The sequence below is a fragment of the Augochlora pura genome, chromosome 1 (assembly GCF_028453695.1).
Source record: "Augochlora pura isolate Apur16 chromosome 1, APUR_v2.2.1, whole genome shotgun sequence".
NCBI lineage: Eukaryota > Metazoa > Arthropoda > Insecta > Hymenoptera > Halictidae > Augochlora > Augochlora pura.
This window is the reverse complement of record NC_135772.1, coordinates 6833457-6846090: the sequence shown is the minus strand read 5'-3', so window position 1 is coordinate 6846090 and position 12634 is coordinate 6833457. Positions and strand designations below refer to the sequence as shown.

The window sequence follows — 12634 nt, the reverse complement described above, 5'->3', positions numbered from 1 at the left end:
GGATCTGTAAGCTAACAAAAATAAAGGAACCAATTCATCCCAATTCTCCTGATGATCACAAACAAACATTGAAAGATATTGAAGAATCGTTCTATTCAATCTTTCTACCAAGCCATCTGATTATGGGCGTAAAGGAGTTGTCCTCGTTTTCTTAATTCCTAATAAAACCATGACTTCTTTAAAAACATTAGATTCAAAAGTATGACCCTGATCAGAATGAATTTCCAGAGGAATACCATGACGACTTACAATATGTGAAAGAAAAGCATTCGCAACTGTTTTCGATTGATAATCTGGCAGACAAATCACTTCAGGCCAACGTGTAAAATAATGAGAAACAGCCAACATGAAACGGTTCCCTGAAAAAGATCTGGGAAGAGGTCCTAATATATCTATGGCTACCCGCTCAAAAGGAAAGCCCACATTATAGATTTGTAACAATCCTTTTCCAATATCACGTGGACCCTTTCTTGACACACATATATCACAGCAACGACACCATCTTTCAACATCCCTAATATAATTAACCCAATAAAACCTTTTTCTAATTCTACTCAACGTTTTATTTACACCAAAATGACCACCAGAACAAGAATCATGAGCCTCTCGAAGAATCAATTCTCTTTTTTCCTTTAGAACAACCAGTTGCCAAATCGTTTTTTACCCGCTGCGGATTCCCATTTTTTAATAAGTAAACCATCTCTAATTTGAATGCAGTCCCAAATAAGACAATAGAATCTAACCTCTGGTGACAAAGAAGATAAAATTTCTTTAGACGGCTTCTTTCCAGATTTCTTACTACTCAAAATTAATTCCAAATCGCTATCATTCTCTTGAGAAGTAATCCATTCCTGTTCAAATAAAATCAAATATCAATCAAATAAAAAATTACAATTCGTACGAAAAATAAAAACCTCTTTACTTCGAGAATTCTTTTCTTTTTGTTCGAAATTAACACACCGTTTGGAACCCTCCAGAGAACAAGGTCTAGTAAATAGTGCATCAGCATTAGAATGAACTTTTCCGCTTCGATGAATAACTTCAAAATCATATTGCTGAAGACGCTCAATCCATCTTGCCATCTGACCCTCCGGGTTTTTAAACGATAATAACCAGTTCAACGCTGCATTATCTGTACGCACTGTAAATCTTCTGCCAAACAAGAAATGATGAAAATGTTCTATTCCTTTGATTATTGCCAACAACTCTCTCCTAGTAATACAATAATTCCTTTCTGTTTTGTTCAGAGACATTAAAATACGCAATCGCTCTCTCAGAACCTTCTTGAAGCTGAGACAAAACCACCCCTATACCAACATTGGAAGCATCAGTATCCAAAATGAACGGCTCTTGCGGCAACGGAAAAGCTAAAATTGGGGCTGAAACGAAACAAAGTTTCAATTCCTTAAAAGCCTCCTCACAATTAGGCGTCCAAACAAAATCTTTTTTTTCAGTCAAATGAAAAAGAGGCCTCGCGATAGTAGCAAAATCTTTCACAAATCGCGAAAAATAAGTACACAAACCTAAAAAGCTCTTGACACTAGATTTGTCCCTAGGTCTAGTCCACCCTTCAATTGCAACAGTTTTCTCCGGGTTTGTCCTAATGCCGTCCTTCGAGATAATGTGTCCTAAATACTTCACTTCCTTTTGAAGAAACGAACATTTTCTAGGATTAACTAATAAATTTGCCCTCTGTAACTCAGTAAATACCAGCCATAAATATTCTAATTCCTCCTTAAAAGTTCTACCAAAGACGATAATGTCATCCAAATAGACTAAACATTTGCTCCAAGTCAAATCTCTCAAAACATTATCCATCAACCTCTCGAAAGTAGCTGGTGCGTTACACAAACCAAATGGCATAACTTTAAATTGCCATAAACCCTCGCCAACTGAAAAAGCCGTCTTTTCACGATCTTTTTCCTCCACCTCTACCTGCCAATAACCACTTTGCAAATCTAAAGTTGTGAACCACGACGACCCTGCGACAGCATTCAAAGTATCGTCAATTCGTGGCAACGGATAGGAATCTTTTTTCGTAATATTATTAAGTTGACGATAATCTACGCAAAATCTCGTCGAACCATCCTTTTTCTTAACAAGTACTACCGGGGAAGTCCACGCACTACATGACCTTACAATAACACCCTGACTCTCCATTTCCTTAATCAATTTACGAACCTCCTCTTTACGATTCACAGGAACTCTGCGAGGAGCTTGTTTAATTGGCGAATGATCTCCAGTGTCGATCCTATGTTTGACAACTTTACAATTCCCAATCTGGGTTTTATCTTTTGCAAACACAGCTTGAAAATCAATTAAAAATTGTCTAAATTCCTGTTTCTCTTTTTCATTTAAATTTACCGAATTGTTCCCAAATAACGATTCCAAGTGCTCAGGCAAATCACACTGTTCTCTGTCTCCCGGTAAAACTGCTTCATCAAGTTTTAAAAATTCGTCAAAACTATTCCATTCATCCACGTCATCGATGCCATTAACTTCAATTCCATTATCAACAAAATGATCTCCTTCATTAGCAACGTTCAATTTGCCAATCCCAATTTTATCCCCTGCCTGTCTGTCGCTACATTCAAAACCCAAACATTCAGAAGCTGCACATTCACTTGTAACAGCAGAATCGATTTCTGTAACCATCGATTCCTTCAACATTCCACAACCTAAAAAATCAACTTTTATACCATCCCCAAAAGAGAGATTACGACTTCTTAAATCTAACAAACAATTATGTTCTGTTAGGAAATCCGGACCCAAAATACAATCATCTTTAATATCCACAAAATAAAATTCATGTTCAGCACTAAATTTCCCGATCTTAACTCGAGCTTTTCTTTTTCCGAAAACTCTGACAGACTCGCCCGTAACTGTAATCAAATTTAAATTATAATTTCCAAAATCATCCCGAGACGAACCTTTCACAAACGACACCGCTGAACCAGTGTCTAATACGGACTTCCGCGCACTTCCATTTAAAAAACCATCTACAAAAATCCCGTTACTTGAGAAAAATTCTGAGAGATGGGGGTTCTTTGTGCGTACCACATGATTCCCTGTGGGTACGACAATCGGGGTTTTCGCAACCCCCTTTACGTAGACCCCTCCCCGTTTCCCGATGGTAGAACTCTGCTCTTATTTTGAAACAGTGAACTTTCCGAATTTGTATTCTGTTTCGCCGCAAGGCAATTGTATGACAAATGTCCAGGTTTTCCACAGCTCCAACAAATAATCCCGTTACTAACATTACCCGCGTTGTAGTTTCGTGGCGAAATATTATTCCGGCCAAGTTGAAGATCCTTACGTTGAAACTGGAAACGAACCTGCGACCGATTATCAGTAGGACGATGACTACCGGAAGGAAGTAGCGAAGACGGAATCTTTTCAAAAATAGAGGGATACAACGCTTCCAACCTCAAAGCCACCTCCAAAACCGCGCTTAAAGAAGCTGCATTAATTGAAGCTAAGGTAATATCTTTTCGTAAATCATCGTTTCTGATTGCTTCGATGAATTTCTCTCGCGCCTGCTTATCCTGACATTCGATGGGAAGGCCCGCGAAAACCGAACGAGACAATAAGCAAATTTGTCCGGCCATTGCCTGAAGGGACTCCCCAACCCCTTGCCTGTAATTATAAAATTTGTAACGATCCAACTGAACCAAATGCTCGTTGCCATAACGAGTATTAAGACCTGCCACTAACTCATCGAAAATGGTCCGCTTGAATTCTTCCATACACGCTAACACTGAAAGAGCCTCCCCTTCAAGCGAATCTAACAACGCTACCGCCTTTGTTTGATCGTTCCAATTATTAATCTTAGCTAATGTCAAAAATTGCGTTAAATATAACGTTCACTAACCTGACCCATTAAATTCTCCGGGTTTCGCACGATAAGGAACAGAAGACGGAAAAGAGACACTACCGAAGTCGCGATTCAGCGCACCGTCATCCCTAACGTTTTCAGTCACACCACGCGGACATGTTTCGTTAGAAAAGCAAGAGAGATTAGAAGAAATATTCTGAAGAGAACTAGCTATTTGTTCAATTCTGGCTTGTTGGAGGTCCAATCGTTCCAAGGCGGCGAAACGTTCCTCCAACGACAATCCAGCATCGCCGACCGTCGCCAAATTCTCTGTATTCATGCCTTTGGTTTCATTGCAGATTATCCCACTTCTGACACCAGTGTTGCGTGAGCGCAGTCGCGGCATATTGAATAATAACGTCACGACTTTTATAACAACAGAACTCTTTATTCGGGAAAGGGGGAACCTAATATTCGACCGTTTACCACGACGTCTCTCCCAACTCTGAGTTGTTCTTGTTACATCGTTGCTCAGGAGATATTTACCAAGCAACGATACCACAAGGAACTCTCGATATCTCGATATCAGAAGATATCGATCCATATTCGTAACAATATGGTGCTGCACATAAAGGGCTTCCCGCAACTTTCCGAAAGATCTTTAGTATTGAAATTGAACGTTAAGAGTTACATTGTCTACCGAATATTATTTTAAACAGAAACTGATTTTACAATTATAATAAATTATTATTAATCCTTAGCAGACCAGAAGTATTTTAAGTTTACTTACTTTCAGATTCAAGCCATTTCTCATACGAGAAATAATTAATTATTCACTAAAGATTTTTATATCAAACACAGAAAAGAAAATTTATTTTATAAAAATTCATTGACATATCTCATTGGATTCTTAAGGGTTAAAATGTGAGTACTTGCCAATCAAGTGATCTGACGAGGTCGCTTCACTAAAATCACGTGAACGGGGAAAGGACAGACACGCGTCACCGCACCAGCATTACATCGATTCTTGTACCAACGGAAAATAACATTTGCAGAGCTGCACCATAACAATGGGTGCTGGAACGATATTTAATAAATCCTTCCTACACTCTGTGTACGTGCCGGTGTTTTTATAGCTTGTATTTTGACCGTGATTGGAATTGACTTAGCCTTAATAACATCTACAGTTTTCACGATGTCGAATTATCACGAAAATATTTGATCATACCTGTAAAAAATATACTGGACGAAACAGCTTTTGGACAACATTTGCATATAAGGGAAAAACATAAGCCATGCAAACGGTTTTAAACGCGCCCTTAATAAATCAAATAGGTAAGTATTATTTGAAAGCGTTTCGGAGGACAAGATTTTAACATCGATTAATTTCCGATTTCCGCTTGCATCGGTAATGTATTTAAACCTTCTTTAAAATAGGGGAGACCTATCTGGCGATTTTCATCATCCGCTTACCTGGCACCAAGGAAGTAAGTATCAAATTTAAAACACCGTGTTCGAATACTGAACATTTCAGATTAAAGTTGAGTTTTATTTAAAAATCAGTTTTAAGAATTTCAAAGATATATGGTACAGACACATTTTAGTTGTAAGCGGTAATTTTTTTTTATCAAGATGTATTATTGCTTTTTTATTAATTAAAAATGGCCTTTTCCAAAACATAAATGTCGTTTCCAGGTCAGTGTGCAAGGTATAGGCATGAAATTTGACAGAAATAGGTGGAAATTATGCTGATCCTATGCGAGCAATTAACGGTTAAAGAATTGTCTAGGGACCATACTGATGCTACAATGTCCCAATGCCCCGATAATTATCGGATGCAGAAAAACGCGGCTGATGCGTACAGTAAATCTGATTCGCGGATATCGAATGTTAATAAGCTGATTCGTGTTAATCGCGTCGGTTTTAAACGGGTTTTAATTCGGGACAAATCATGACAAATAGAGGGGGCTTACAATCGGCTCACGTATTTTCCGCTGCTGTTAGTTCGTTGTCGAGTTTGTTACCGTTTGTTTCACTTTTTAAATCGTTCGGTTCAACCGCGATTGCAAACGATTTAGTGATTACAAAACAGAGTGCACTGTCGATGGCATTCTCGGGAACAAATTTTTCTGTTCACAGTTAATAGTGCTGACATATAGGCTGAGGACCTTTTTCAACACATTAATCTTTATTTAATACTAACAGCAACTACTACGTATTATCGCCTTTTAAAAATTAAGGGATTAAGTTTATTTCGACGTTCGCTAGTTTTATTTATTTAATTTTTATTTTTATTTTATTTAATGTGTCATGTAACAGTCGTTATAATTTTGATAATATCGTATGATATTCCATACCTTAAATACTTATGAATCTGTATGCCACTGTTTATATGCCACCAATACACAGCTGACTAATGTGACGATTTTCTGTAGTAGATCCGTCAATCTGTTTTGTTTATCTGCAAATGTGTGAAGTACCTACATTTCGTTGAAATAATAATTTGCGGCGGAAGCATTTATATTCTGTTTTTTGTCAAATCTGCGAAGACAATAATTTATGTAAAAAAGATATTACTTCTTTAAAAGCAATTTCTTTAAGCTTCAACTTGTTTTTAAACTGTTTTAGTGCGATGGCGAAAAATCCGGAAAACATATTTTTCCAGGAACATCAAACGCCGTGTATCCCCTTAACGATTTCGGTACAAACAAATTCGTCAGCGCCGCTAAAAATTCGAGTCACACTATTTTTTCGTGACCGTTCCCTAAAATTATTTATCGCGTCACAACTGCGAGAACAAAGCACTGTGAAAATCCTGTTTCGTAATGCACCTTTGTTGGGCCGCGTTAATTTGTGATTGCATTAAACTTGATGGAACAGGTAACGAAAAAGGGATACGTACAATAGAATTTCTAATCAAAGTGTTCGAATCTTATTGTCCTTGTGACAAGAAAAAAAAACTTATATTTAGAATACAGAACAGATAAACTAACGTACGAACGTGTGATTGAGAAAATAATAAATTTATTCATCTCTAGATAAAATAATTTATTGGATGAAATTTGTTTATTTATCGATTGAAATTTAGAAATTAGGCGATTTATAACCAATACTTTTCATTGTTCTGTACATAAAAACTGGTGTCTTCTCTGTCATAACTAAATAATAGACAAAGTTTAATGACATTTCTTTATGTATCTGTGCAATTTTAATATGTTAAGTAACAAAAGATTAATTTTTGTCAATAAGACGAGTTTCATATATAATGCGAAGAACGTAAAAAATAAATGTCCATTCGTAAATGACGATTTTTAATCTCCGTATTGCAGACGTTTCAATTTAGCTGGAAAATATGGATATACAGCTACAGTTACGTTGATTCTTGATTTCCCAATGCAAGGTGTAATTTCGTTCGCAAAACAGGACTCTATCCACAGTCGTGTCGAAATGAATTCAATCCAAAAACAATAACATTATTCGCGGAAAATATGTATTTTTTCTTATGATATACATAAATAATGTCAAAATCACAAATGTCAATAATAGGAACGATGTTAAAATGACAAAAACACTGACTGATGATAATAAACAGCTACATGATATTACGTACATCAAAATATATCTAATATTTTATTCTATTCTATTGATGATAATATTAATAATTCTGTTATAATAATTATAATAATTCAATTTATCTTCTACTTTCGATTCTGCCTTCAAATACCATAAAACAAATGCTATATTTCTCGCATATTCGACATACTTTCGTTTCCAAAGGAAACGTTTGGTATCCCATAATGCGTAAGACGCGTTGCGTCGCAACGCATCAGTTGCATTCGGTCTACCTTTTCCACGGGCCGCGAAATATGCTGGCGCAATTTTCACAAACGAGCCAATTTAGCGCGCAAACTTTCTCTCTGAGCGACGGAATGTTTGAATAAATTTCAAGTCGCCAGTTTTTCGAAGGGATTCATTGAAGCAGGCAACAGTTACGACTCCTGTTCGACTTGACGATATTAAATGCATACTGTATTAGGCGTTATTGAAAAGACGCATTTTCGGCGGCCGTTCCGAAAGTTTTGTAATTTCGAGACCCACCGTATGCATTCCTAATGCAATACAATTTTCTCCATTCGAGTGTTACAGCCGAATACGTAATGCTTATCTAATACATACATTAGTTTCCATATCATCACTGTCGACAATTCTCGGACAAAATCACTAGAAAATCAGTCATTATCCTACATCAAGCGAATCTGTACGTAAAATTAAAATTCTTAAAGGTGTTTCTTTTTAGTCAGAAGAAAGTAGTATATCGACATTACTAAACGTTTCTAGTCTTTCTTGTTAAAAAATACAGACAGTCATGTCTGTCGTAAATGCACCAAATCGCTAGTCTAGTATTAATGTTATTAATTATAGTTACACGAGCCTTAATCGTATCTTGTATAACATACGAACAATATAGATGATAGTGAACTGTTTATTTCAAAAATTAGACCTGAAAGAAGAAACGAGAATCGTTACATTTAATAGACGCTTCAAGATTATCGAAAGGTGCATAGCACAACACCGGGCAAAGGAAGACAAATTTATCAATTGTTTTCACGAATTGGTGAATTATTAGACAAAATAAAGGACACTCTAATGTGTAAGGATAAAAACATGCTTCACCAATTCATCAATCTTGAATTAGATAAGCTCTTTTAAAATAATTATCTCTCATCCTTATTTAATATATAATTTAAATTACACACGTCACTATATACAACAATGAATGCATTAAAAAGCATTAAAAAGCATTATCTTTTACAACGTTTATCAACATGCGTGAATATTGTTGGATAGCAGAAACATGGTCCCGTACATGGCCACGTGTCTCTAGTTTTAGAAAAATATGCATACGAAGATGAGGAATCTTTTAAGGTGCAAATGGTGAAGAAGTTGTTTAGGTCATCTAGCTGAAGTTTTAGTTAATATTCATAAGAAATATGGTGCACGGTGTGTTAACAGTATCAACTCACCATACGTATCTTGCAGAATCGCTAGTAGGTATATTCGGCGGGAACGAGCGCCTACTATGTTGTCCGTACCGGCGCGGATATTATTTACACGGACGAATATCGGCTCGGATTGATATTAGCCTTCAGGAAAATATTTTTCAGCGGTGGACGGCGGCGAAAAAACACGCTGCCTGTCTGTTACGGGGTCTAGCATATTAGCGCCTCCGGCATTTCTGCAATTTGTTCGTCGTATGAAACGTGAACAACGTTTCCCGGTAGTTCCGGATCGACATTCTTCCACATTGTTCGTTTTTGTTCCCCCGGCTTTTGACTCGAATTCTATAACGATTTTGTAGCTTAGTACCACGTCGACAAATTTCGTTTGTGGCTCGAATATTCTTTTCTTCTCTCTTCCCAATCTTTTCAACCGGTTACGTTAGGTAACGTTCGAGAAAAATCATGCTACGTTTACTATGACAGAGCATGAACAATTAAACCCGAGTACTTTTCATAAACCATTTAGCATCGTGTAAAGAAGTACTCGTATTACGTTGAGTAAAAACAATCCACTCTATTCGAACCAAAATATGAAAATGATAAATGGCGAAGAAAGATAAGATCTGTAACATTTTTGAAAGTACCTTTTTTGTAGTTCAGTTTTTAAGTACATTTAAACGAATTCTAAAAGAATAACTCTGTGAGTATATTTTATAATAAGTATAAATAAACATAACTAATATAAGACATATTAGTATGTTTTATAGTAGGTACGATTAAATAAATTTTAATACAATAACTAGCATACAGATGACTAACAATAATCATTTTCTTAACTGCTCGTGAAATGCCGGATAATTAAAACTAGTCAAAACTTCAAACAAAGAACATGAAATAGTTAAAAGACAAAAGTTTTTCCACAAACAATCCGGATTATATTATGTTAGTATAGTTTCTTTAAAATAATGTACGTGAACTTAAAACAACAAAACATAAACATATGAGAATTTACAAACGCTTGCGATATTATTATTGTTCAAATTATGTGGTACTTATCTGGCAATAGTAACTATCATCAATACAAGAAAAATAATCGTAACATCAAATAACAACAATAATGCTGACTTAAAAGTTTCGATGTATTTAAGTTTATAGTTAGATCGATACTGGAAAATCTTGCGAATTATTCAAATGAACTGAAAAATTCACGGTTAAGTATAAATGTTTTATTGCTGCTTTAACCCTTTGGCTACGGCAGACTTTGGCACGGCCGTAGTTTCTCGTTAGACATGCATTTCTGAGGAAGTATATTAAAATATTTAAAATATTGAATTCTGTTACATTAAACCAATATTACTTGAAGTGAAGAATAATATTAAGATTTTTTACAATATATAACATAAATATTGCACAATATATAATTAATCAAATTTAATAATAAACGGGGTGGAAATTTGATCTTGACGCCTATTGGCGCCTACAGTACCGGGAAGCCAACATGTGTCGAACGCCAATAGGCGCCAACAGTAGTCAAAGGGTTACTTGCGCTTCACATCCTCCTATGAAAATTCTAAATCTGGTTTCTTGAAACATTTAATTAGAATTGATCGATTCTGACCTATAACCTTCTACAATTACTCTATAAAAATTCTAAGCCATTAATCCAAAACCTCTGTAGATTAAACTTGATTCTCACATTCCAGGGGATAGAGCAAAAAGGTCATGATTGGCGCGGCGTATATTATTGCGTTTGAATTAAAGTTATCCTAAGTTCGATGCAGCTCGCTGCGAAGGTCCCGGAAATAACTTTTCACCGGCTGGCTCGACGGCCAATTGCTCGGGCGATCGGTTCGCGATTGATTAGAATATAGGACGTACAGCGTAACCAAATGCGATCTAAACGAGGTGGCCAGCGGAGCAAGCGTTTCTGGCGTGTGTACACGCGGCTCGATGGATCGATAAAAATCGGGCGATTCTTCAACGCGGATAGGTAGATGGAAGGTGTGCAGACGCTCAAGTGGGGCAAAAGGGAACCACTTAGCCGAAACTACAGGAGTCTGGAAGTCAGCAGCTATTCGGCAGACGTCACTGGCGCCAGCGGACTACCTTAAACCTCCTTCCCTTCCCGTCCCAGCCTTCCAACCCCTCAACCCCTGTACACCGACAATCTCATTCCCCAAAAGCGTCGCAAGAATTATAAAGTTGGTGGAGGAGAGCACCGGGGTGACTTCTTCCCTCGACCACCCACTCCTGTCAGCCAGAGTCATCCCCTCGCCTCTCGGTCCTCCAGCCACCACCTCGACCTACCGACTTCGTTTCTTCTCCTTCTCCGTTCTACACATCGTCGCGCTCTCTCCCGTTTCCCCCCTTTCTCACTCTCTCTCGCTCTCTCTCTCTCTCTCTCTCTCTCTCTCTCTCTCTCTCTCTCTCTCTCTCTCTCTCTCTCTCTCTCTGTTTCTTTCCATTTTTCTCCAACTCTCTCGATTTCTCTGCTTCTCTCTCGCTCTCTGTCTCTATCTTTATTGCTCTATCGCACCATATCTCTCTCTCTCTCTCTCTCTCTCTCTCTCTCTCTGTGTGTCTCTGTCTCTGTCTCTCCCTCGATTTCTCTCTCCAGATTTCTCGCTTCCCCGTCGTTGATCCGTGTCTCTCGCTGCACTCTTGTCTCTCTTTTTCGCGGAGCTCGGTGCTTTTTGCCCTCACTTCGAAGTTTCCAGCACGAGCTGAAGAATCGGTCCCTCGTTTTCGGGGGGAGTTTCGTATCGTCGACGGCCCCGCGACGCGGAATCTGGTGTTCCCCGTGAAATGCGACGCGACGCAGGAAGTCGTTCAATTAGGGTCGTGTACCGTGTGATCTCGAAACAACACCGTCGTTCCGCGATCGATGGAGGATTCTCTGGTCCTTTAACACGTTCGCCGCGCAACTTTCCTCCGTTACAGGGGGGGGGGAGGGCCATCGTGACAAAATGCGCGCCGCCGAGGCTGAACTTTCGACGACCGAACATGCATTCCGTGCATTCGTTGCATTCGAACTTCCAGCAGCCGGACTAATCGCGAGTCATGCTGTTCGGATAATCGAATCACGGTTCTCGTGATGTTACGGAGCCAAGACAGTGATCCCCAAGTGGTCGGCAAGAGATAGATTCCCTTATCGAATCGATTGAAACGGCCTACAGTTAAACCGTTCAAAGCAGAAATGCTGTAAGTCAATATTTTGCTAAGCTAATATAACATAATTAAACAATAATAAAATCATCTAATTAAATGTTTTACATTTATCCGTTCTGTTATTTTATTTTTACATATTTCTGTAAACATATTTCTGTTATCCATCATTATCCAGAAATTAATTTCTTCGACTTACACTATTGCTGCTTCTAACGATTCAGTTGTCTGATCCCCACTCTCGATGCACTAACAAGATTCATCGAGTGTTACATACGCGCCGGACAAGCCCGTTCCTATTTATGCAATCGACGCACGCGTTCCTCTTCTCTCGATCGAGCCTTCTTTTCCACGGTCAGACGCCGTCGCGACATTTCCGCTGGTAGGAATGCGTGCCCCCGAGGGTACGTTTTATTGACATTATGGAGGAATCATCGAGGCCGTCAAGTTCGAGTATCGCTCTCACGGGTCTGGGAACGGGTACGGAAGAGGCGTGTAGCAAACCGTGGCTGGGTAATGCAGTATTTGCAATAGAAACTAAGAATATTATCAGAGATACCCATCAATGGAAATACTTATTTGATTTTACACGTGCAATAAACAATGTGTATTTTAATCCTTCTTTGGTTAGTCCTATACTTAGATTTTTCCAGAT

The 12634-nt window shown here is 38.1% G+C and overlaps 1 protein-coding gene across 1 annotated transcript in view; it reads left to right on the top strand.

Moving 5' to 3' along the window:
• Foxo (forkhead box, sub-group O) overlaps positions 1–4304 on the top strand; it is a 166882-nt gene extending 162578 nt beyond the window's left edge. Inside the window, exon 8 of the transcript XR_013493756.1 lies at positions 4174–4304. The gene's annotated coding sequence lies outside the window, so the exon portion shown is untranslated. The remainder of the gene's footprint in view (positions 1–4173) is intronic.
• Positions 4305–12634: the final 8330 nt, after the last annotated feature.